At 38.3% G+C, this 24,199-nt stretch overlaps 1 protein-coding gene across 1 annotated transcript in view; it reads left to right on the top strand.

Annotated features, from left to right (window-relative positions):
* LOC129780073 (P protein) overlaps positions 1–24,199 on the top strand; it is a 248,822-nt gene continuing 224,623 nt past the window's right edge. Inside the window, exon 1 of the mRNA XM_055787979.1 lies at positions 1–782. The gene's annotated coding sequence lies outside the window, so the exon portion shown is untranslated. The remainder of the gene's footprint in view (positions 783–24,199) is intronic.

Raw genomic sequence — 24,199 nt, 5'->3', positions numbered from 1 at the left:
TCACACTCTGCTTTCGCCGTTGTGTCGTCGTTACCGGGAATCGTCCTCAGAGGAACGGGTTTTTCCATAGTGCGGCGGCCCCATCGCAGACAGACGGCTCGGGCTTTGTAATTTAATGTCCTTCCTAGTGAAAGCGTGGCACTGATTTTTGCTTTCGCATCGTAGCGAGATGATTGTTTTTCTCGTCAATTACTGTCATTTGCAGGATTGGTTTCTGCTGGGCAGAAGATTCGCAGCGAGTGATTTGCAAGATATGAGCTTCAAGTGAATTTTGGCTTGAGATGTTGAGAAGCTATCGTTGTTATTCAAGCTGACAACAGTCGGTGGCAAATAGTGAAGACGAGAGGTGCTGCAGGGAAATTATAATTTGAAGCTCCCGGTCAAAATAAGTGTACGCTACACGCCTATAAAAACAGTGGAAAATGTGCAATTCGACGGTGATAAGTGGAAAAATTTGTCAGCAGCAGCAGCGGCAGCAAATTTCGACATCGAGCAGTGCCGAGGACGAAGAAGACGGTAGAGCCTAGAGAAGGGGGCAATAGGTGGGGTTGGGCTCGAAGCCGCCCTATTCACACCTCCACTAGTTCGCTTTGAAGTACATGACGCTGAAAGGGAGGAACATTATTACTATTTTCTCCGGTCGATAACGCCGTAATCTGAATGAAAGGGTTTTATTACTACACCCTCACATTTGCTCTAATCAGCTTCTACGTCAACCGTATGCGCCGTGAAAATCAGTAGGATAATTTTGTAACCGGCGGTTAGGCTGTTGAACTGGGAATGTAAGTATAGTTTCACCATAGGGCACTGACCGTTATCACAAATCATAGCATCATATCTGGGGGGAACATCAATTTCGATTCGGCCTGATAAATGACCCAAGGCAAAGTGAAGATGAGTAGGCTGAGCAGTGGGTGTGTTGACGCAAATTTGTCTATCTCGATGGTTATCAATATTCCGGTCTGTTGGTAGGCAGGGAAATTGTTGTTGCTTGTTGTCAAATTGCCCTAAGCGAGCCTCTAAGGTGGGGGTAGATTGTGTTGGTCGTGACCGCGATTATTATTCCTGGCAGCGACTAGCCTTTAGTGTCAATGCCGGCTCGATTCGAAATGAAACAAAACAATTCTATCGGCTTATTTCTTCATACGAATATCCCTTAGCGCTGGTAGAAAATGAATAATCACTATATTCTACAGGAAAAAAAACATGGTATACGAACTGTCTAATCAAAAACTAAATTTTATTTACTTAAACCATTGTTCAAAAGTCTGGACTTGAGTCGGGACTTTTTTCGCACCTTCTCTCGGCTCATGTCCAATCACTGTTCGTTAGATGCGCTGCTCTTTCGTATTAATTTTGCCGACAGCAATATCTGTGTTTGTGGCCAAGGTTACCACGACATCGAACACGTTGTTTGGTCCAAGGCGCGTAGAAGTATATCCTAAGGTGGGTCAACTTGCTAAAATCACTCTTCAGCCATCTTGGAAGTCTACTGTGTTTTGTTTGTAAACAAAACACAATACGCTTGTGCCCAAGCTCGCTCGTGATCAGTCTGTCTCTTTTACACTTCAAGGAAAAAATTCCCCTTTTGCTTTCTTCCGTACTGTTTTCAATACCGCTCCCCTAACCAACTTAGTGACGAAACGGCCTCACCTAGTACCATAGACCCGTCTTGGTTTGGTCGTGCGAGAGATATGTTGTTGCCAGATCGAATTTAGAAAACTCTCTTCGTTGCCAGAGGAAGGCAGCCCAATGTGCCGGTGAGAAATATGTGGCTCGGCTAGATCTTGAATACATGTCCCATATATATGTTTTCCTTAAAACTATCGATCTTCGAGTGTGATTGTTCTTACATCCTTTTCCCCTCTTTTTCGTCCTTTGCGAGCATCGGATCCCTTCCATTAGAATAAGTTCTAATACTTATTACATGTGAGGATAGTTTTTAAGAATTGAGTGTGAAATATGAAGTGTGAATGTGAATGAGAATGTGAGTATGAGTGTGAACATTGTTACAATCTCCTTACATCCCATCCTTTTCCTGATGAAAATGTGTCACCCTTCTTACTCGAGTCGACCGCGAGTAATCGGTTTCGTATTTTATTAACCATAGAATTAAGGAAACATGTTAATATATGCTAGTAGAAATATAGTTAAGAGTTTAGCTCCTTTAAACTTATGTAACTGAGCCTGTAAAATTAAACGATTTAATAAAAAAAATTGTAGGGGTTGTATCTAGCACACGACCACATATTTTCGACGTAGAACTACGCAATTTTGTTATGCAATCCACTTGTTTACCACTTCGAATACAATTTTAGAATGCATCGAAATTTTTGTAATAGATTATCATCTTCGTTACATATAAATTTGATGAACGTCCTTTAACGTTTGATATGATGTCTAGGACTACCAAAATATGTGAACGGAAAAATTGTCAAACGATCATTGTGATTTACATTTCCCTCTGAAATTATAGTACATCTCATGTTTACGTATTTCTCGAACCGCGAAATTTCATTCACCTCTAGTATCTGAAATGACGATTTTCCAAAGCTTCTCAGTTTAAAAGTACGTTTTCCGAAAACATATTCCGGTTTGCACAACGACAACCGAGTACAAAAGTACTCAACAACAAAAAAATACCCCCGACTTGCATGTTTTAACGATGCGGATTCCCCCAGGCATATTGATTTTGAAGTCCGTGTTAGGGAAACACAGCTCGGTGGGAACAAAAATACCCCCTACTTGCATATATATTTGCAAAGCGGATTTCCACAGGTACATCGATTTTGAAGTCTGTGTTGGTGAAACCGTAAATCGGGCAATCAAAACTTGGCAGTTAGGGCGTTTAAATAACGCTTGACAGTTTACAGTTATTCAAATGTTCATGGAAAATAACATTTCATTAATTGTGATAGACGCGTAGAAATATTTCCTATCAATTGATGCAAGCATCTTTCCGATCTATTAAGAAATGTTCGAGTTATAGGCATTCGAAATACGGGTAGACTTATCACACAAAAAAGGCAAAACAAATGTATGGGAAAAAGTAAATTCTTCCAGTTTTCATGAACTTAAACCATTCAGAGATTAGCGTATTGTAATGTATAGCATATCAAACCAATCTTACAGAATTTCCGATTCGATTGATATACAAATCATGAGAATTCGTTCACAGTGAAAATAGTTATTAACGTTAATTTTATTTCATGAAAACGTGACCTGTTTTCTGATTTGGCACCCTTCCTGAAAGACGTAGTTCTACGTCAAAAAATAATATGAGTGTTTAAAATACGACCGCATTGTTGACGTAGAACTACGCTGTAGTTTGATTCAAGTCGCTTGTTTATAACTGCGGATATTATTTTATAAGGCTACGACCATTTTGAAATAACCATTCTACCAGTTTGGTCGCCCTGAAATGTTTTTTTTTATTTTTTATTGTAGAATCATTTAACGATGATTTTTTGATGATTCATTCATGTGCTCGCAGAACAATACATACTCGAGATAAGCGCAGCTGTCATCCTTAGTGGAGAAAGTTTTGCTACTGGCAAGCGTAACCAAATCACATACAACATTTCAGAACGACATTTACTTTCTTGGTGACTAAATAAACAAAATAAACTCTATCTGTTAATCTTAACAACCTCGAAAAGAGTAGCACTGCTTCATTATTATCAAGATTAGCGCAAATGCAATCCCAGTTGAAAGCAGTTTTGCGACTGGCAAGCGAACCCAAATAAATTAATAACTTAATATAACTTATTTAGTAACTTGTTATTCCCCAAATATTTTTTTAGTGCACAACCTTAACACCTGCTTCACCATAGCGACAATTCAATGCATTGATGACAGAAAACAAACAGTTATAACTGCTTGGAAAAAGCTGAATATTTGCCTCAGCAGAGATTCATTACCAATACCCTAGGGTAAATTTTCCCTCCCACTATCTCCTCTCCTTGTTTATATTTATCATTACGACTGCATAAATTGCAACACCAAACAGTCGTCAATCAAAGCATTAAAAAAATAGGCAATTGTTGCATCGTGACAGGGCCAATGCACATGGTTGCAGAAATAGTTTCAGCGTAGCGAAGAGTCACTATTTTTACGTACGGATTATGAAGCACGCACATACGGACACAAACATACATATATCGATGGCTTCAAGCAACTAAATAAACACACGCTTATCTCCGTTTTGCGCTATTCTCAACAGAAGCCATTTCTGTTAATATTGCCAGTCTAGATTAGCTTAGCTGTCATCCTTTGCGGAGAAAGTTTTCCTACCGTCATGCGAAACCAAATCACTGACAAAATTCCAGAACATTGATTTTCTTGGTGAGCTGACGATAGTTTAGCTTGATGATTACCCACGCACTTGTGTAGCTCAGAACCATAATGCAATGGCGTCAGTTTGATGCAACGGTTACAATGCCAGAGACATCAGTGAGCGAGTGATTTGTTCGCGTCCACAGCTCAATTCGAAACGAAGACATGTGATGGCGCAAAACAAGGAAGAACAAGTGATATTCATTGCTTTGAATACAGAACGATACTGAAAGTTTAAAGTATCAAGCAAGGAAGCTTGCTTGATACTTTAAACTTCTCAGTTCATTCGTCTGTAACCTTCAAAGAGGCCCTTGGAATACTTTACTTTATCCATAATATTACTCCTCCACTCCCATTGCCTTGAGAAAGGCATTCGATCCCTCGCCGTCCAACTCACCCAGCAACGATGTTGTTCAATAGATTTCCTCACAAAGAATGAAAGTTTGCCTCAGCGAGATCCACTGTTCATACTCTAGGCAAATATTCCCCTTCATTATTCTTCTTTTCCTTTGTTCACGGAGACTTCACATCTTATGGTTTCCCCTTCGTTGCTCGTCGATAAGTTGCTCGTTATTGACAGCTCTGTTCGGGAAAACGCACAAACGGTAATCCAATTTTTCTGGTCTGGAATCTGGCTAAGACATCTGGTATCGATCCCAAAACACTGTTACTGATTGTAACATTATCCCAAAATACTTTACATAAACATAAGCATGTTTTTTTTTTTGATGAAACACACACTGGACCGAATTACCCCACAGACGGTCCAAATCACCCCGCATCAAATTTTAATGTCCAAAAATCGTTAAAGGGTGTGTCACATCTCTTTTATTTTATGATATATTTGGTAGATTGGAGCTTGATATAATGATTAAATATTATTGCTTGAGAGAAAACAAGTGAAGCTCAGTATACAATGTGTCATTTTTGATTTAGACCGTATTGGTTTGAAAATATTAGACAATTTGCTTAGGTGGTCCAAATTCCCCCCTTTTCCCCTACAGGCTGTTCTCTTTTTTGCTAGATAGAAGATTTGGTAATCGTTGCAGCTGTGAATTAACTATGTCCTATCATTTGAGACAGCAATCACTTGTTTTTGTTTTAAAAGGGAAAGAAATACTTCAAAGAAACCTGATGCACTTATTTTAAAATCAATGATAGTAAAAGGAAAAGTTTTTCAAAAATATATCATGGCTATGATGGCACTGTGTTTGTAATGAGAGTATTTTCTGACATCGAGCATCCTATCTAAAACATTCAAGGAGTTCTAGTCCATTTGTCAATTGGTTCAGAGTTGACGATTTCTATTGTGTGGTTAAACTCCAGAATGATCTTCTTCATTTATTTATTTTTATTTATAATCATTATCATTTCAATGTTATCTGATAAAAGTCTACTACATCTTTCACTGCAAACTTATCTTGCTTTCGGAAAAACTCGTTCATACGGTACTGAAGTCGCCGGAATACATAATAATTTCAAAAAAAAAAAAAAGATAGAGCCGTGGAGAGATAGATTTCCTTTCATTCCACCAAAACGAAAGGTCGCTTAGTCTCAGCAAATGTGGTTCCGCTAAATGTTTATCTACAATAGATGTTGCAGCAGCTTTTGGATCATGTGAGGATCGAAGATTGCCAACCAATGCATCAAACTCCTCCCATACAGATGACAGCGCTTCATCACCAAAGATTTGTGGTAGTTTCGTAAATGTGTATTCTATGGATGTCATTTTTAGCATCCTTCTCAACGACTGGTGTGCATAGTTGTACTTTCTGTTGCCCTCAAAACCTTGCTGTTTGAACGAGGATCTAGCAGTATTTGTTAGGTTACTAATTCGTCTGACTCAAGATTTGTAGATCACTCCGAAATCAATTCATACAGAGCCATTTTATAATCACTAGAACTGATTTCACTCGATCCATATAATGTTGATCATGTCGAATTATCAGTCATGAGAGTATAGCAGTTTTCGATAACGAAAGAAACATGGTTCTTTTATGAACCGCAGTTCTTTTTTGAACCGTGGTTCTCAAATGAACGGCTCTTAAATGAACCGCGGTTCAAAAAGAGCCACGGCTCATAAAAGAATTGTGGCTCTTTTTTGAACAGTGGTTCATTCAAGAGCCGTTCATTTGAGAGCCGCGGCTCATTTTTAAAGAACCGTAAATCGTACGCTCTTTCTGACGTACCGGCTCAAACGAGCGGCTCGTGAGCGCTCGCCTATCTGGTGTTTTTGGTGTTGTGTACTTTTGCACTCGCTTGTCGTTTTGCAGCCCGGAATATGTTTGGAATGAAACTACAGTTGCGAGCAGTGTTGCTAATGGTCACCATCGTATGACTGTTCATGGAGACGTATGTGCTGTGTCATTAATGAACATCATAAAATGAACAGTCAAACAACCGTCGAACTAAAAATGTCATATGACATTTCGACTTTTTTTTCGTCCTATACATTAGATATCCATCGCCCCGTAATTGAATAACAGTGTTCACGGGAAACGCTCACCGCTGAAAACGTTCATTCAACACATTCGCACTTGATAGGGGAGAGTTCGACGGTTGCTTTGATATAGCAATCCGTCTGAATACCATCCATCGTGTATGGATGTGTGAGTGAGCAGGTGGATGTATATGTGCAGCTACGCTTGAATGAAGAATAAAGGGAGAAAAAGAATGCACACCACTGCTGTTTTAATGTCAAATGACATTAAAACTACAGTAATATTAGCCGGAATTGAGGGATGGTTATGAGCACGAATGGTAGAATGGAAATAGCATATTTTCATCGCTCTTCTGGGTACGGTCGACAGAAAGAGAAAACATATAAACGTTCAATTGACAGTCGTGTTTGCGGCTGTGAGTTTATTTCTGATGTGACTGTTAGAACCGAGCAATGCATTCTTGGTTACATTCGCAATACATATTGAGCCGTAACTCTTGAGCAAGGGCAGTATGTGATGGTTGAGAGAAATGTCGACCGTTTACAACACTGGTTGCGAGTGAGCGTATATCATTCATGCCTAATGATGATTTCACACACATATACACACACAGCTCGATATAGGAAGAGGAAGCCCTCTGTATCAAAGTGTGCTACGACAAAAAAGATGCATACAGGAAATTTTTGTGCAACATATATATATATTTCAACATATATATTTCAAATCCTTTCAAATCCTCGTAGGAAAACCTGACTGTTGCATGTTGTGGAGTTCTGTTCCACCTTAAGCGGAATATAGGTGTAAAAGTGTTTATAGTTTGTGATCTGAGTGGGAATGAGAAATTCTGGTGCAATTTGGCAGCGCTGTTCATTCGTAAATGTAATATATTAATATATTATATATCTAATATGTAAAACTACAATCTGGTAGCGATATCCATATTACTCTCTATAAGTTTACCAGACCAGGCCTACCAGTTTGAAATTGTCCGAATTTCCAATGAAAATTGTTACTACTGAAGTAGTAACAATAAAAAAACTAAAATGTTATTTTAAAAATTTCTATGCAATCTAAAATAATATTCGAAGTGGTAAACAAGTGGATTGAATAATATAATTGCGTAGTTCTACGTTGAAAATGCGGTTGTGTACTAGATACAACCCCTTACATTTTTTTTAAATCAAGAATTGGCCACAGATTTACGATCGGGTTCAGATCGCGTGATTGTGGCGGCCAATCCATCATCTTCACACGAGATTGACAGAAGTAGGACATCGTTTTGTGTGCCGTATGCTTTGGATCTTTGGAAAGATCCAATTCTTCGGCAAACCGATCTTCCGTGCTAGGCTCTTCAAATTTTGCATAGAGATATCGATGTACTTCCTCCAAAGCTTCTGAATCGCACCATTGCTTACGTTGTACTTGGCCGCTATGTTCCAATAGGATACGCCATCATGGCAGTCCTTAACTATTAGTTTCCGCACAGAAATTTCAATGTTCATGATTAGCAATAAAAAACGTTGTTATAAGCGCAACCGTATACAGAATCAACAAACTCAATCTGACTTTAGAGAATGACCCATACACCGAATGACCCAAACACCGAAAGCGTTCAGAAATGTCATTGATATCAGTAATGACGCGCCTTCTCCGGCTGAATACGAAAAATGTTTACCTGTATTCTTTTTTGTGCCACATTCAATATGACCGCTTCTATAACATTATTCATTAGTTCACAAATATGATCAAATTTGGCACAACCAACGTACAAATATTGTACTGCAATCCAGAAACAATATTTGAGGTGATAACTGATATCTTACTTATGTAAAACATGAGCAAAGTGGAATTGAACAGTGTATTCTTTATTATTGCCAGTACTGTACTTCACTAGCTCAGTTCACGGTACAGGCTATCCAAGTACTGTCATTTTTGATTGCGGCAAGTAAAGCTGGCTACGTCGTTGAGTGAAAAAGATAGCCTGCGTTTTCCGGGATTCACCTTTATTCTCCAGTGTTTTTGGAAGTCTTCTAGTGCGTTTAGAGTTATCTGCAATTTATCGGTGACCTCTTCCGGCTTCTTGTTAGAAACAATGAAGCCCGTATCGTCAGTAAAAAAGTAGTAGCTAACTCCATCATCCATTGCTATATACACAGTGAAAATATTATATAACACTGGACTTAAAACACATCCTCGAGGTACGCCAAACGAAATTGACTGGCAGGCTGAGAGTTTTCCGTTGACAATGACTTGGAAGCGATGTTCTTTCAAGAAAGATTGTAGAATCTTAAAAATGTACAGAGGGAGGTCAGCCACGTTTATCTTATTCAGAATTGCATCCTGCCAGACGAAATCGTAGACTTTCTCGACAGCCAGAAGCAGTTTTCAGAAAACATAAGCAGGGCTGCGCTTGAGTTTAATTTTCATCAGCGCACGTTCATAACAAACACATATTCCCTCTTTGTACGGGCTGATTCGCCAGAGCGCATGTATATGCAAGGAGTGAGAGTTCAACTGAGTACAAAATACTTGTTACACTTACCAGTTAATGGTGCGTAGAGTGACCGCGTTTCAATCCGAACTGCTCCGGCATGGTTCTCCAAATAACCCTGCGCTCGAGTGAGTACGAGACGTTCCAGAATTTTACTCATTGCAGGAGAAAGCTGATGGTTAGTGAGAAATGTAGGGATACCATCTGTTCTGATTTAGATTTTGAGGTGCTTTTGAGGCGTCCTGATTTATTTTTAATATGCTAGCATTTGTCCTGATTTTCATAAGAAATTCAATTTGTTGGCGAGTCATATTTTTTATTTTGTATTTCGTTTGGAAACCCGGATTTTTTTTTATTTTCTAGGGCATTTATCTGGTACCATCACTGAATCATTTAACTAAATAAATTAATTGAAAATTATGATTAGAAATTCAATATTCGTTCATAATTCCGCTGACAATAATCCCATAAAATTCAACCGTATCATACATCTGGCATTTAGTCGAAATTTTGATAGTATTCCCACTTCTAGAAAATAACGTTTCAGCCGGACCTAATATCACAATCTAATTTCGTCACAATTTTAACTGTCAACCCAGTGAATGCGATGTGTCCACTTCTTTTGTAATGATAAAAATTACAAAATTTCTTCTCCTAAATTTATGACCACTAATGTGACAAACATGAAAAAAATCAAATGCTTATGGAATTTGTCAGGTGGCTTCTGGTGAGATTTAAGCCAATGTTCACCGAAAAACAAATTTACAAAAAAAAATCTACGATCAAAAAGATCCGAAGGATCGAAAAGAAAAGTCGATTTTTGCGATTTTCTGGAATACAAAGAATCGATCCGAAAATCGGAGAAGATCGATCTTCTAAATATCGATCCAAGATCGCCCAATCGTAATCCGAACAGTAGCTTTTTCGGTGGAATAATGTTTGTTTGCAGACTATCACAATCAAGTCGTATTGATTCTACTGCTCAATCTACCATACAAGGAATTGAGTCATTGAGAATTATGAAAATGAGTCATGAAGATTAATATTTCAATTCGTTTCATTTTTGTGATGCGATGTAATACCGATCGCAATAGGACCTCACATGATAATCGCTGTCTTCCCTCTAGTATTGACAGCATTTTTCGCTAGAAAATTTCCTGTGTTGTCGCAGCCCGGAAGACACTCACTTAAGATGTTCGTCACCCCGTCATATACAGAAGTCATTCGCTATCTGGACTATCTTCAACTGGACTTATCTATAACAGGGCGTACATTAACTGGGATGCAAAGCAGTTATGTATCAATATTAGATGTTATCTTCAATTCAAAGTACTGCATTTGCTGTTTTGCAGTCTAATTAGCGAGTAAAATTCGAACCCCTTTATTTGATAATTGTATACTTGTTGATGTCTCAGGGGAAAAAATTGCTGGATAAATTTGCTGTCTAATGGTATATGGTAAATAGTATAACATATATCGTAGGAACGATTCTGCGTAATATGCATTTGAAAACTCTTAATAAATGTTACATTTTTCGTAGAGTGACCCCTACATATAAATCAAAGACGTAGTCCTACGTCAAAACTAAATTAAAAAATTTCGGGTGTTCTTCTCTGATAAAAATGCATCCCTATCTAGATGAGGACTACGGACGTTGATGATGCTGAAGTTAAAGAAGTGGCTTCGCATACTCAATCTGCACATTATTTCTGTAAACATTTTAAAGTAAAGGGTGTGTCACATCAAATTGCATCACGGAAAAAACGCTGTAGAAATTCGCCCAGTAGACCGATCCTTTTGAAAATTTTAGACAGTAAAATAAAAATCATTAAACAACTTTTGGCATTTTCTTTTTATTCATACTTCGAGCCCAAGCCCGTATGCTCGCACCTTCCACTCTACCCCGTCCATAAGGTTCTGTACAACGTCAGGTTGTAGTTTTTTTTTGAACAGAAATCCATTTTCTCTTGAAGTCCGCCTCCAATTTGACAACTTTTGGGTTCTTCCGGAGGGCCTGCTTCATAATAGAGAAATATTGGGCGAAGCTCCGGCGCGTTGGGCGGGTTCATTTCATTTGGCACGAAGGTGACCCCGTTGGTTTCGTACCACTCCAACAAGTCCTTTGAATAGTGGCACGAAGCGAGATCCGGCCAGAAGATGGTCGGGCCCTCGTGCTGTTTCAATAGTGGTAGTAAGCGCTTCAGTAGGCACTCCTTAAGGTAAACCTGCCCGTTTACCGTGCCGGTCATCTCGAAGGGGGCGCTCCGCTTTCCGCAAGAGCAGATCGCTTGCCACACCATGTACTTTTTGGCAAACTTGGATAGTTTCTGCTTGCGAATCTCCTCCGGAACGCTGAATTTGTCCTCTGCGGAGAAGAACAACAGGCCCGGCAGCTGACGAAAGTCCGCTTTGACGTAGGTTTCGTCGTCCATTACCAGGCAATGCGGCTTCGTCAGCATTTCGGTGTACAGCTTCCGGGCTCGCGTGTTCCCCACCATGTTATGCCTTTCGTCGCGGTTAGGAGCCTTCTGAACCTTGTATGTACGCAGGTCCTCCCGCTGCTTGGTCCGCTGGACGAATGAACTTGACAAATTCAGCTTATTGGCGACATCCCGGACCGAACTTCTCGGATCACGTCTAAACTGCTTAACAACGCGCTTGTGATCTTTTTTACTGACGGAGCATCCATTTTTGCCGTTCTTCACCGTTCTTCCGGTCGATGGTTAGGTTCTCGAAGTATCGTTTTAGTACTCTGTTGACCGTGGATTGGACGATTCCCAGCATCTTACCGATGTCTCGATGTGACAACTCCGGATTCTCGAAATGAGTGCACAGGATTAATTCACGACGCTCTTTTTCGTTCGACGACATTTTTCCAAATTTACGAAAAATTGACAGTGAAGCATGGCCAACGTGATCTATACACTCTTATCTGATTATAAGCGAAAGCTGAAGATATAATTCCTAAAAATTTAATTTCTACAGCGTTTTTTCCGTGATGCAATTTGATGTGACACACCCTTTATACTGATTTTTTGTAAAAAAAACACAATACACTTGTGCACATTTGTGAATTCTACAATAGTTCATGTTGCAAACGTTTCATCTTTCCTACACGCAACACGTTTATCTTCGAATAAAGTACTAGTAGCAGCTGCATGCTATATTACTGAGAGAGTGCTGAATTCTTTCAAACTCTTGTGATAATCATTTCTATTTAACATTTCAGATAAATCCCCTTCCGCTTTCTGCCGTACTATTTTCTACCGCTCATCTAACCCAGCTTAGTAACCAAACGGGCGCACCTTTTCCCATAGATCTGCCTTGTGCTCACCGAGTAGTTTGATAGGTCTGGCAATGACATCTAATTTTGCAGCACATCTCGACCTGCGAATCATATCCTCTAAACCGGAGCTTGCCTGAAACCGATGTCGTAAACGGCGAAGAGATTATCTTGAATGTTCCAGGTAAAATCATGCATTGGTTGCACAAAAAGAACGGATGGGACGTTGTTGAACGGAATCCGCGCTATAAGAGTACCGCGTTATAGGGGGGCTGTCGCAATTTCATCTCCGCGTTATATGGAAACCGCGTTCTGAGAGTACCGCGTTATAGGAGGATTGACTGTATTACTAATGTCCTTACCCGACTTAGGAATTGCTGTGACGATTGCCGGTTTCCATTCACTTGGGAAGTACGAGAGTCGCAAGCAAGCATTGCTGACATTCTTCGATTTCGTCAGAAATTGTACAGATTTGTTCGTGTGCTTCAACACGTAGGGGCAGCTTTTATTAGAAGGAATACCCGCCTCTAATGTTTCTGGGAGATGTTTTTCATCGGAAGGTGACTATTTATGAATTGGTGGTACTCTCACTTTAGATGGAGGATTGCATTTGTGTGGGTAGATTTTCAGTATCAGCTCCATCCATGTCGTTTAACAAATGAAAACTGATTTTGATTGGGACATTTAACATTGCCGTATATATTTATTTCGGATAGATCCATTTCAGCAGGAGGCTGCGTTGTTCTCGTCGACGGATTACCTCGTTGATGTTAGTGAGGTTAGATTGACACACCGTGTGTCTTTATTCCTCCGGTCGATATTTAGCGACGACCTGGAGGTTGCATTGTTAAGTATTCAACATCTACTTTAATCCTGTCTGTGTGAAAATTCATAAGCATAACTTATTCAAGTGATATAATTATAGTGTTCGGTCTCTCTATAGTTCCGAAGACCAGAAGAAACCACGCAAGCGATTATGACAATAAATGGAAAATGATAATATTGAATTATAATTATGATAGCTATCAATATTGTTGTAACCTAAATAATTCAGGCAGTCCAAATATTGTTATATTACCCATAGTAATGCCGGAATCGATAATTTGTCACTAATTTGCTCCCACCATTATTACTATACAGGACCTCCGCACGCTCGTAACATAACACAGAGCGAGCACAGCGGCACGGGGCAATGGAACAGTGCCATGTTCGTATTTTCTCACCTCCCCCGGCTCGAACACACGGCGCGCTTTCCCTAATTTTCTCGATGGAAATGTGTTGGAAAACATCACATGTGGTATTTTTGGCGCTTGTAAATCTGTGCCGCTTAGTATACAACGACCTCAAATATATCACTTTCATGGCAAAATTAACGATCACTGCTGGCATTCCCGGGTGGGGGTGAAGGTTAAACGGGACTGGGCGGCGGGTGGCCGGAAAAAAGTCATTTTCATCGATGTCTGGTTCGAAGCGACTCTGTGGATTGGAAGTTGTATATCGGCTCGATATTTATATGCAGCTTTTCATGCCTATCTCTACCATTGCAATTGCCCGGGCGGCGGAAATGACGAGATAAATGGCACTTGACAATGAGGTGAAATGGAACCTTGAACCACAAACAAACATGGCAAATATTGTGCCGGTGTACAACTACGGACATATTTTGAAGCGAAGCTTTGTTTGTTTTGTGCAAGTGATCAATGCTAGGTAATAAATATTCGAGCGCGAAAGACGAAGAAGATTTTCTAACCTTGGAAAAGGTTATCAAGAAACACAATCCGATGCAAGCGTAAAGTTTTTTAACAATATATTTCAGCATAATATGACTTGGTTAATATTAGTCCGTTGGAACAGAGTTTGGTTGAAAGTGCTGATCTATGTTAGAATCGAAGAAAACGAACATATCTTAACTCACTAAGACTCTGCAAATATAATATGGCCAGATTTGTCCGACGCAGATAAAAAAAAGATAATAGGCGCAGTTGTGACTGATACTATTAATATACATTTAAGTTATAAGATCGAAGAATGACGTGGATTGCTTGTTCAAGACAATGAATAGTTTACCTGTCTTTTTGTTGAGATCAAATATTTATTTAAAACTAGCTGACCCGGCAAACTTCGTCCCGCCCAAAATTTTTTTTTGTTTTTTTTTATCAATACCTTCAAACATTCACGTTTTTTACTAAGCGCAAGTTCATGGGTCAAACCGCAGAACTGTTCATTGATTGATTCTCTAACCGACCCCGTTGAATTTACCTTTTACTATAAAACTCCTAGTACTTCTTCCAAAACTCATCATTATAATATCAGAATATTTTCAGACACAATTCTCGTTCAAGATTTTTCAACCACTTACAAATAAGATGTTCCTCCGTTACATGGAATAAATGTTTGATATAGAAAATATGATAGAATAAAGACAGCCCTAAATCGGACAATTCCTTCCTCGAGTTTTGCTCTTATCAACATATTCGGCAATCCATTTTTATTGGTATAGATAGAAGAAGATAAAGGTATTTCGTTAGCGCAAACATCAAGTGGACTAAAAACGCTTGTCACTATGTAGTTGTAGAACATATGGGAATTTAATTTTACGAATTTTCTCTTCTTCCTTCAGACTTTTCCGAAAATTTTCAATTGTCATGTTTGATTGGAATATTTTTGGTTGAAATATGTGTAACATTTTTATGGGACCCCCATCTCCATTCCAGAGGACGGAGGGGTGTCATACCATCATAGAAACATTTCTCATACCAAAAAACCATCACATCCCAAATTGTGCTTGATTAGTTCTCGAGTTATGCAGAAGTTTGTATTTCATTGGTATGGCAGCCCCCCTTAAAGAGGGGGGAGGAGTGTATTCATCATAGAAACGTTTCGTGCCCCCTAAAACCTTCACATACCAAATTTGGCTCCATTTTCTTGATTAATTCTCGAGTTAAGCAGAAATTTGTGTTTCATTTGTATTTGATCAGCCGTTCTCTTGTGATGATGAGTTATACGTATCGTTAGAAAAACATTGATTATGCTTCAAAATCTTTATATATAAAATGTTGTAGCCGAATCTTAGCTTTAGTATCATTGGTTGGCATAGTTATTATGAATTTGACAATGTTGATGGTATCCACGTAAAAATTCGCATTTACTGTGCTTTAGTAGGAAAAAGATAAACAGTGGTATTCATTTGTTGTAAAGCTAGCTGATGACACAGGTTTTGGCATCTTTTCGCCTTAGATTGAACTTGAGAAAGCAGTATTACACGCTACACATGAACGCCAAAATGAATCTCATTCAGACTAATTCGAATCCTATATGAATAAACATGGTGAGTTGGGGAAAAATATTATTACTAATATTGGATCGTTATTTTGAAAAATCTGTGAATCTGTGTGGAAACCTAAAAAATCTGTAATCTTTATCTACAGATTCTTGGTTTCAAAAAGACTGAAAAATCTGTATAAATACAGATTATTCAGTAGATATGGTAACCCTGGTGTTGAACCACCTTAGAAATGTTTCTGAAAAGAGTAAATTATTAACCCTTGGATTTGTAGGAGCAGTGCAAGAAGCAACGATTCTTTTTAGCCTTTGCGAGAACAACACCCTGTGCTGTGCTCCCGTGGCCGAGTGGTTAGCGTCTCACATCATCATACCGGGTGTTCGGCTTCGATTCCCGTTCTGGCGGGGGATTTTTCGTCAGAGGAATTTCCTCCGACTTGCACTGTGGTCACGCGTATTCAAGAGCTCGCCCCTCGGAATACATTCAAGGCGTGTTATTAGGCTTAAGAAATCTCAACTAAGTATTAATTAATGACCCTAGTTAATGCATACGTTGAGACGGTAAAGTTCCATAGGGAACGTTAACGCCATTCAAGAAAAAGAAGATGGGAGGAGTGTTGAACCACCTTAGAAATGTTTCTTGCCCCTAGAACATCCACATGCCAAATTTGGTTCCGTTTGCTTGATTAGTTATAGAATTATGCAGAAATGTATGCTTAATTTGTATGGCAGTCCCCCATTTTCCCTCAGAAAGAGGGGAGGAGTGTCTATTCACCATAGAAACGTTTCGTGTCCCTTGATTAGTTTTCGAGTTATACAGAAATTAGTCTTTCATTTGTATGGCAGTTCCCCATTAGAGAGGGTGGTGGAGTGTCTAACCACTGTTAACACGTTTATTGCACCCTAAAACCTCCACATGCTAAATTTGGTTTTATTTCTTGATTAATTCTCGAGTATTGCAGAAATTTGTGTTTCATTTGTACGGCAGCCTCCCCTTAGAGAGGAGGGAGGAGTGTCTAACCACCACAGAAACATTTGTTGACCCTAAAACCTCCATATGCCAAATTTGGTTTCATTCGCTTGATTAATTCTCGAGTAATGCAGAAATTCGTGTTTCATTTGTATGGCAGCCCCCCTTTAGAGAGGGGGGAGGAGTGTCTAACAACCATAGAAACATTTATTGCGCCCTAAAACCTCCACATGCCAAATTTGGTTTCATTTTCTTGATTATTTCTCGAGCAATGCAGAAATTTGTGTTTCATTTGTGTGGCGACCAGCCACCACCCCCCTCCCCTTAGAGAGTGTCTAACCACTGTTAAAATATTTATTGCACCCTAAAACCTCCACAAGCCAAATTTGGTTTCATTTGCTTGATTAATTCTCAATTAATGCAGAAATTTGTGTTTCATTTGTATCGATTTTCATGAACTTTTATATATAAATACAGTAGCAATGGCAATGGATATATGGGAAAAATTTCATCATTGAATTTCAAAAACCGACAATGTACATTTTGTTTATTGGCCCAAAAAAAATGACCTGTGCTAAATTTCAGCTCAATCGGACATGATTTAGGGGTGCCTCAAAACACTCAAAGTTTTGATTTTATTGCCTCTCAGGCCAACATCTCGAGGTGGAGCAGTAGGCGAAGTATATCTGTATTGGCAAGCAAAATATCGTGTCGTAATTATTTGCATTCAACATATAATGTATATGGAAGGAACAAAACAATGGTGAAAGTACTCACGGTTGCATAATAATTTGAGCCAAAATTCTCATGAAATCATTCAACTGTTTGTTTATGTGGTAAAAGGTCCAGAGAGTAGTCGTATGCTTAGTTCTCGAAAGCAGTAACATTTTCGGTGAAATTTTGAATAATTGGCGATTATTCTCTCACATCATACACACCGACATACACACCGAACTTCGTTCGTTTCTATGAATGTGGGGGAGTGAAAATCGCACATGGAAATATCACTTTCATCCGTCTTTTTCGACGTGATTTCACAAATATTCACTGCACGCTGTCACATTAGCCTTATATTCAGCGGGAACTCCAAAATAAAATGTACGTTTTTAATTGATAAATTACTTCCTGAAAATAGCATTTTTACATGGATGCGATGGGCAATCAAAGATAAACACATCGACTGACTTCACTATTTGAGAAATAGTTATGGCAGCGCATGCTGTGTCGCTCAAAACTCTACCATCTTCATTACCTTTTTTCCAGTACATTGCACTCAGGCTATGTCCCAAACGGTCGATTTTGGGCCAAAAAAAAAATTTTTTATATGACAGATCTGGACGTTTCATACATTTTTAAGTCATTTGGCATCGAAAAATAAATCGATTTGCCAAATTTTCTTTACTGCCCCCTTGGAAGATTTTCGATTTCTAATTGTTGGATATGTTATGTAGAAAACTCAGTTTTTCAGAAAAAAAACTAAAAAATATAGCGCCCTCTAGTACAAAGCCATGAAAACATTAAAAATCATATACAATCAATAATTACAAAAGCAAAATCCAACATTTTCGCAAGTGCAGTGTATTTTTTTCAAAATATCATCTAATTGTTTACAATTTGATATATCATCCGATCATCCAAATCGGTCCAGTAGCTCGAAAGTTATGAATTTTGGAAAAAAAACTCATTTTTGAAAAAAAGGCGAAACAATGTTTCGGACCTCCCTGAAATGGAAATGAGTATCCTAATGAAAACATAAAAAATTACGGAATACCCATTCCATGTCAAACCGATATAGTGGTTCTCAGATTTCGTGAAAAGTGGTAGATTTGTTCCTTATTGCAAAATATCAGACCCGTATATAATTTTTTTGGCAAACTTCGACATGTTGTGATTCGGACGTCCTCAGAAACATCAAAATTATGATGATGATGATGATGATTGTCACCGATTGTCTGCCGTTTATTGCGATTCGATGACTTTTGGAATACGGGTTTTTTTGTACATGTTTAATCTTTCACTTTTTTTTTTGCATTTTGCACAAAAGTTCTGTTTACATTTAGTTTTTCGCCACATCTCTAACGGAACTGCTCGGACTTCTCTAAAAAGCTTGAGTTAGTCGCTCGTGATCCTTTACTTTATACGGAAATTCATTTTTGTTACTTTTTTCCTTCCGATCGATGGTCAAATGTTAGTTGAACCGATTTAAAACACGACTCACTGTAGGTCATACCGTTCCCAGCTTCCTGCTGATAGCACGATGAGAGAGATCCGGATTTTGGAGGTACGTGTGCAAAACTACATTGAGCGCACATTGAACCAATTTTACCAAAAAATTCAATAGAAAATACCCAATGGGTGAAACGTTAGAGCCATTTAAAAATGATTTGAAAACTCTTATTCTATGAATAAAACAATTTTTTAAAAGCGGCATATCATAAACAAGAATGAGACAAAATCATGTATAAAAAGCAGTTTAGGATGAAAATGTGGAACCTTCGAATTCTCGGATAACATACTTCAATTCTTCAGTTATCATTCGAAAGATTTTCCAAAACATTTACCTCTACTCCCACGATGTCATAACCGACTCTTGAGTATCTGCAATGTTATGCCATAGTTTTGAAAAACTAACAAGGTTATAATGGACTTCTCGCGTCACAGCCACAGTTACTTTAATGCATTTGGTACACTACAACTTTCTACTTTACATATGATCAGTTGTTGAGAGCTTTAAACTCCTCTATTTATTCACAGGCACACGTTCAACGTTGATTGTTTTTAACCTCTAATAACTGTGCTTCGGAACAACGCGTCCGAACGGTAGCGAATTTCATTTACTAAGCATGTCCTCCCACTATTAAATATGATTCCCGCTTGTTCCATTGTATGTTGTGCACGGATCGTTTCATATGGTTGATTTTTGTCGTAAGCAAATATGCGACGTTAATAGGTTTTTTCCTACTTGCATACACAATTATGTTTCAGAACTGCTAGTGTAAAAAAAGTTATTAAACTAATTATTTTAATGGAAGTTGATTCTACTATTCTCCGGTTCTCCGATAACGGTGATGTGATGAGTTCCTTGGTTGCCATCCCTAGTTGCTCAGATATAGTTTGAATCCCGGAGCTCATTTGACACTATGAATTAACATGGTTTTTCACTTACCTCGTTCATGAACACATAGTTTGTTAGCTTGGAACAATAACTCCCGAACTTCCAACTAACTTTAAATTACTTTATGATACTCTGGGATTCTCTACAACATAAAGTTTTTGGAAAGTAATGTGACATTCACATATGTTAGTCCAATCTCGCCATTTGCACAATGCCAGTGCGACAAGATGCTTTCCCCCATCCCGGTTATGTAGCACAATATCCTTCGGTTCACATATGACCTTCTCGTAGTGGCTGCTTTGATAGTTCCAAAAATAATCTTTTCAAAACTGAAAAGGATAACACCGCCCACAACAACACCAACTCTACGAACTAGGTGTCTGCTGGGTTTCACACGATGCACTGAGAAATTATTCAGTGAATGACGAAGACGGATAAGCGACAGGAGTAGAAATTTATTTCCTCGAAATCATAACGAGTAGATTTTCCACTCGACCCACCCCCAAGGGCCACTCGAGTTCGGCGCTAAGTTTGGAGCTTTACTCTTTTCAAGTTGAATTGGTCGTTCGACAGCGTAAACAAATGGAAGCTTCGAGACGAAGGATTGCACATTTGCATTCGCTGATCACTTCGAACACAATATATGTTTGCATAACTCAACCGACCCAATCAAGACTGGTTGGAGAGTATTGTTATGCCACAATCTAAATCTTGTTTTGCTCATCCTGCAAGGACGCAAAAAAGAAAAAATACGTTTTCCACAGAATTGGCAGTTTACCTACTTTCGCTGAAGTTCAGCTCAAGTACAGTGTTTTCGATATTAGCATGAATATGGAACAGTTGGTTCATAGGTGATTTGAGACTGAGCAGATGAAGGATTTCATGTAGACTCAAATCGTTTTCTCGGAATAAAATGTATTTGCTCTGTTTTTCTTTAGTGTTTTAACATCCCTTGCTCACTTCTACGAATTCATCTAATTTTCAGTTTATCAAATGGAATTCAGCTCAACACAGTTGTTTCAATGACTCTGTGTTTCTACGATTTCCCAGCTCCCGAATAAATAAGTTTCTTTTTATTCTGCCAACTGCCAAACGATCTTAAACCTAAAGTTCCATCATTTGTTGTCAAGTGTTGGGACTAAACAAAGAAAATCTTCAAACCAAAAATAATTTCGCATCTCAGTTTGTGCGCTGCAACTAGACGATCATTCGACAGCCGAACCTCCGTCCAAACAATCATCACGCCCAAAACGCTCAGATCTCCATCTATAAATATTTGGATCTGCCGAAACGAAAACAGCTCTAGTAAATTCATCCAATTCTCATCAGTTACAGCTCATCTCAAATTTGGACCACTTGGCAGGCCCGTCTCCGGATTTGTTTATCATCCATCGCAAATGCATAACTACTTTTGTGGTGCCCTGGGGAGGGGCCAAACCCAACCGAGCAATACATACGTCACAGTCTGTGGCGTGATGGTTTTGTTTTCCCCAACCCCCTCAAAGAAAACACTAACAGAAAAGTGAAAATATTTATACAATCTCCTGCTGGCCATCGCAATGTAGTTTTTGGATCGGTTCCAGGTGCAGTTTAGCTTCGTTTTTCTCAGATGAGATTCTGGCAAAGAAATAAAGTACACATTCAACTCGATGACATTCGACAGCCCCACGAGCAACGGCCAACAGCCGGTCGAAGAGCGGCTAATGATGACGATGAAGCGTCTGGTGAATAATTTATGACACCGGGAATAAAAATCCGACCACCGTGTCGTCTGCTCGTTTATTTTGATGGAGCAATTAAAAAAGGAAAACTGCTGGACCAAATAGCAGCAGCATCCCAACAGGATTGTTTTACAAATGGAACAGCTCATTTGTTTATCTTTGTAATTATTATATGTTTTGAGTGTTTGCTGTGATAACACATGATAGGGTAAACAATCTTGGTTTGTCCGGTGTTTTCACGCAACTAGTAAATGCAAATCGATTTTTCTTTATGAAAATCACATATAATCAAGACGAGTTTGGGTTTGCTGAAAAGCCCCAAGTCTCTAGTTGCTAATACTACCATAAAGCGTTGAAATTATTCGAATTTTTATGTTTTTAACGATTTTCCTAAATGAGAAATTATGATCATGGTTTGTCCACCTCTGATCGTGGTTTGTCCGAAAAATGATAATGGTTTGTCCGGTTTTAGAAATCACCATTTTTGAATGGAAAAATTCGAATTTTTCAAGTATATGTTGAATTTTCATTGCTTGAGTTTACTGTCCTTATATTGATCCATTCATAATTTAGGCTTCCTTCAGAATATTGCCTTTTCTAGGGCATTTTGAAAGTGTTCACCACACACTCAACAGAGACAACCTTTATTTCTGCTATGCGCGAAGGACACCATAAACAAACTGCAGCGCGCCAAGCGGTTGCCATACAAATCATGTGGACAAACCAACATTTGTGAATCGGATAACTCATGATCAGAATTGAGGTCATCGAAATGCATTAATGACATGGTTTAGCTATGTAAATCTGATACAAATTATGTGCAAGCAAGATATTTACAATATTTGTAAGAGTTACAATCCAGAAAAGACTGAATACGTACCAAATAATCATCTGGTGGTTGGTTAAAAGTTAGCTCAAATGAGGGGCGCATTGATAGCAATAGAAGGAGGATTTGACAATCCTTCAAAACATGTGAATCCGTAAAAATATACCATAGAACAACTGTAAATTATGAAAAAGACAATTTTATTTATATGTTTTGAAACATTTGAATACCTGATTTGAAACAGGTGCGCTCGAACTAGAGCATTCAGTAAGTATTTTTCAAATGGATTGAAGAAGTTGGAGAATCGCTGGGTCAAGTGTATCGAGCTAAAAGGAGACTATGTTGAGAAATAAAACGTCACTTTCCCAAAATTTTTGTTTTTTTTGTAGGCTAAGTACTTATCGGACTGCCCTCGTATGTACGAACCCTCCTTATTCCACAAAATACACTTAGCTTTAGCCTAAAAAGGTAAAATTTCTCAACAGTTGTGGTACACGTCTGACGTCTGATTGGGAATATTCATGAAAGGAAGAATATGCCTTAGATTTCCTCAAAGAGTTCAATTTGATTTGGTACAATTGATACTGTAATCATTGCGCTATTGTAGTGCGTTCAAAGAGGCATATTCCCACCTGGAATGATTAGCTAGAGGTACGTCTCTATAATTCAACAATTAAAAGTTGTTATCTCTAACTCAAATAACAATCTTTGAAACTTGCAAACTATTCCTTGCGTTTTTACAATGGCTCTCAGCTGCAGTTTTCATTGTAAAAAGTGGTTTGACAAATTTGCCAGTTTGCAAAAAAAAAAAATCAACCAAATGCATATTCAAATGTACTTTGGCGCGTATCAATATATGATTGTTTATAATTCTTAAAAAGTCATTTCAAATGACTCATATGTAATCTATTTAAGACAACGTGGAAACGCAGTTATACATATATAGTATATTCTAATAATTGTCCCAAATATTTCTGATATCTGTTAAATTGGTTCAAATCAGTCCATGAAAAAAGTAGGATAAAAACAAAAGCTAACATTCAACTGTAAAGAACAAATAAACAGCAAAGCAAATAGCCAAAAATAAATGATCGATCGGGTGAAATGTCTTAAAGGCAGTATTCGGGTCTAGAAATTTGAAAAAAAAACAAATTTAAAAAAATTATATTTTCATATTTTAAACTTTATATGTTTGAAGTTTAGGCATTCAAGAATATACCCTAGAAACTTTTCGAAAATCTCATTATTAAAAGAGCTATAACCATTTTAGTGATGCGGTATCTAATCTAGTACGACCATAACCATAAACCTCAAACGGTTTGTTCTCGAAACGAGTTTTTTCAAACTGGCGTACACAATATCTCAAATTCTACTGAACCGATTTATGACGAATTTTTATGAATACAATCTATATGCATCTCTCTATCGCACTATTAAAATCACAAAAGCTCTCTTCCGGCAAAATAATAAAAATTCAATATTTATTTCATTACTTCGTATATTATCTGAGGGGCTTAGAATGCAAGGGCTGTAAGTGACTTGATCGATTTCTCTTCATCAACTTTAGTTAATAACTCAAATGCAAAAACGTTCCAATTTGAGTTTGCTATAGAATCCGATACATGAGGTTCTGGCCTATATTCCACATTGTAAAATACAGCTGGGAATGAGTTTGCAGCTAAGTTATGACCAAAAGAGAAAGTCGATAAAGAGAAATCAATCAAGTCACTTAAAC

This window comes from Toxorhynchites rutilus, chromosome 3 (genome assembly GCF_029784135.1).
Source record: "Toxorhynchites rutilus septentrionalis strain SRP chromosome 3, ASM2978413v1, whole genome shotgun sequence".
NCBI lineage: Eukaryota > Metazoa > Arthropoda > Insecta > Diptera > Culicidae > Toxorhynchites > Toxorhynchites rutilus.
Note: the sequence above shows the minus strand (reverse complement) of the source record. Positions and strands in the feature narration are given on the sequence as shown.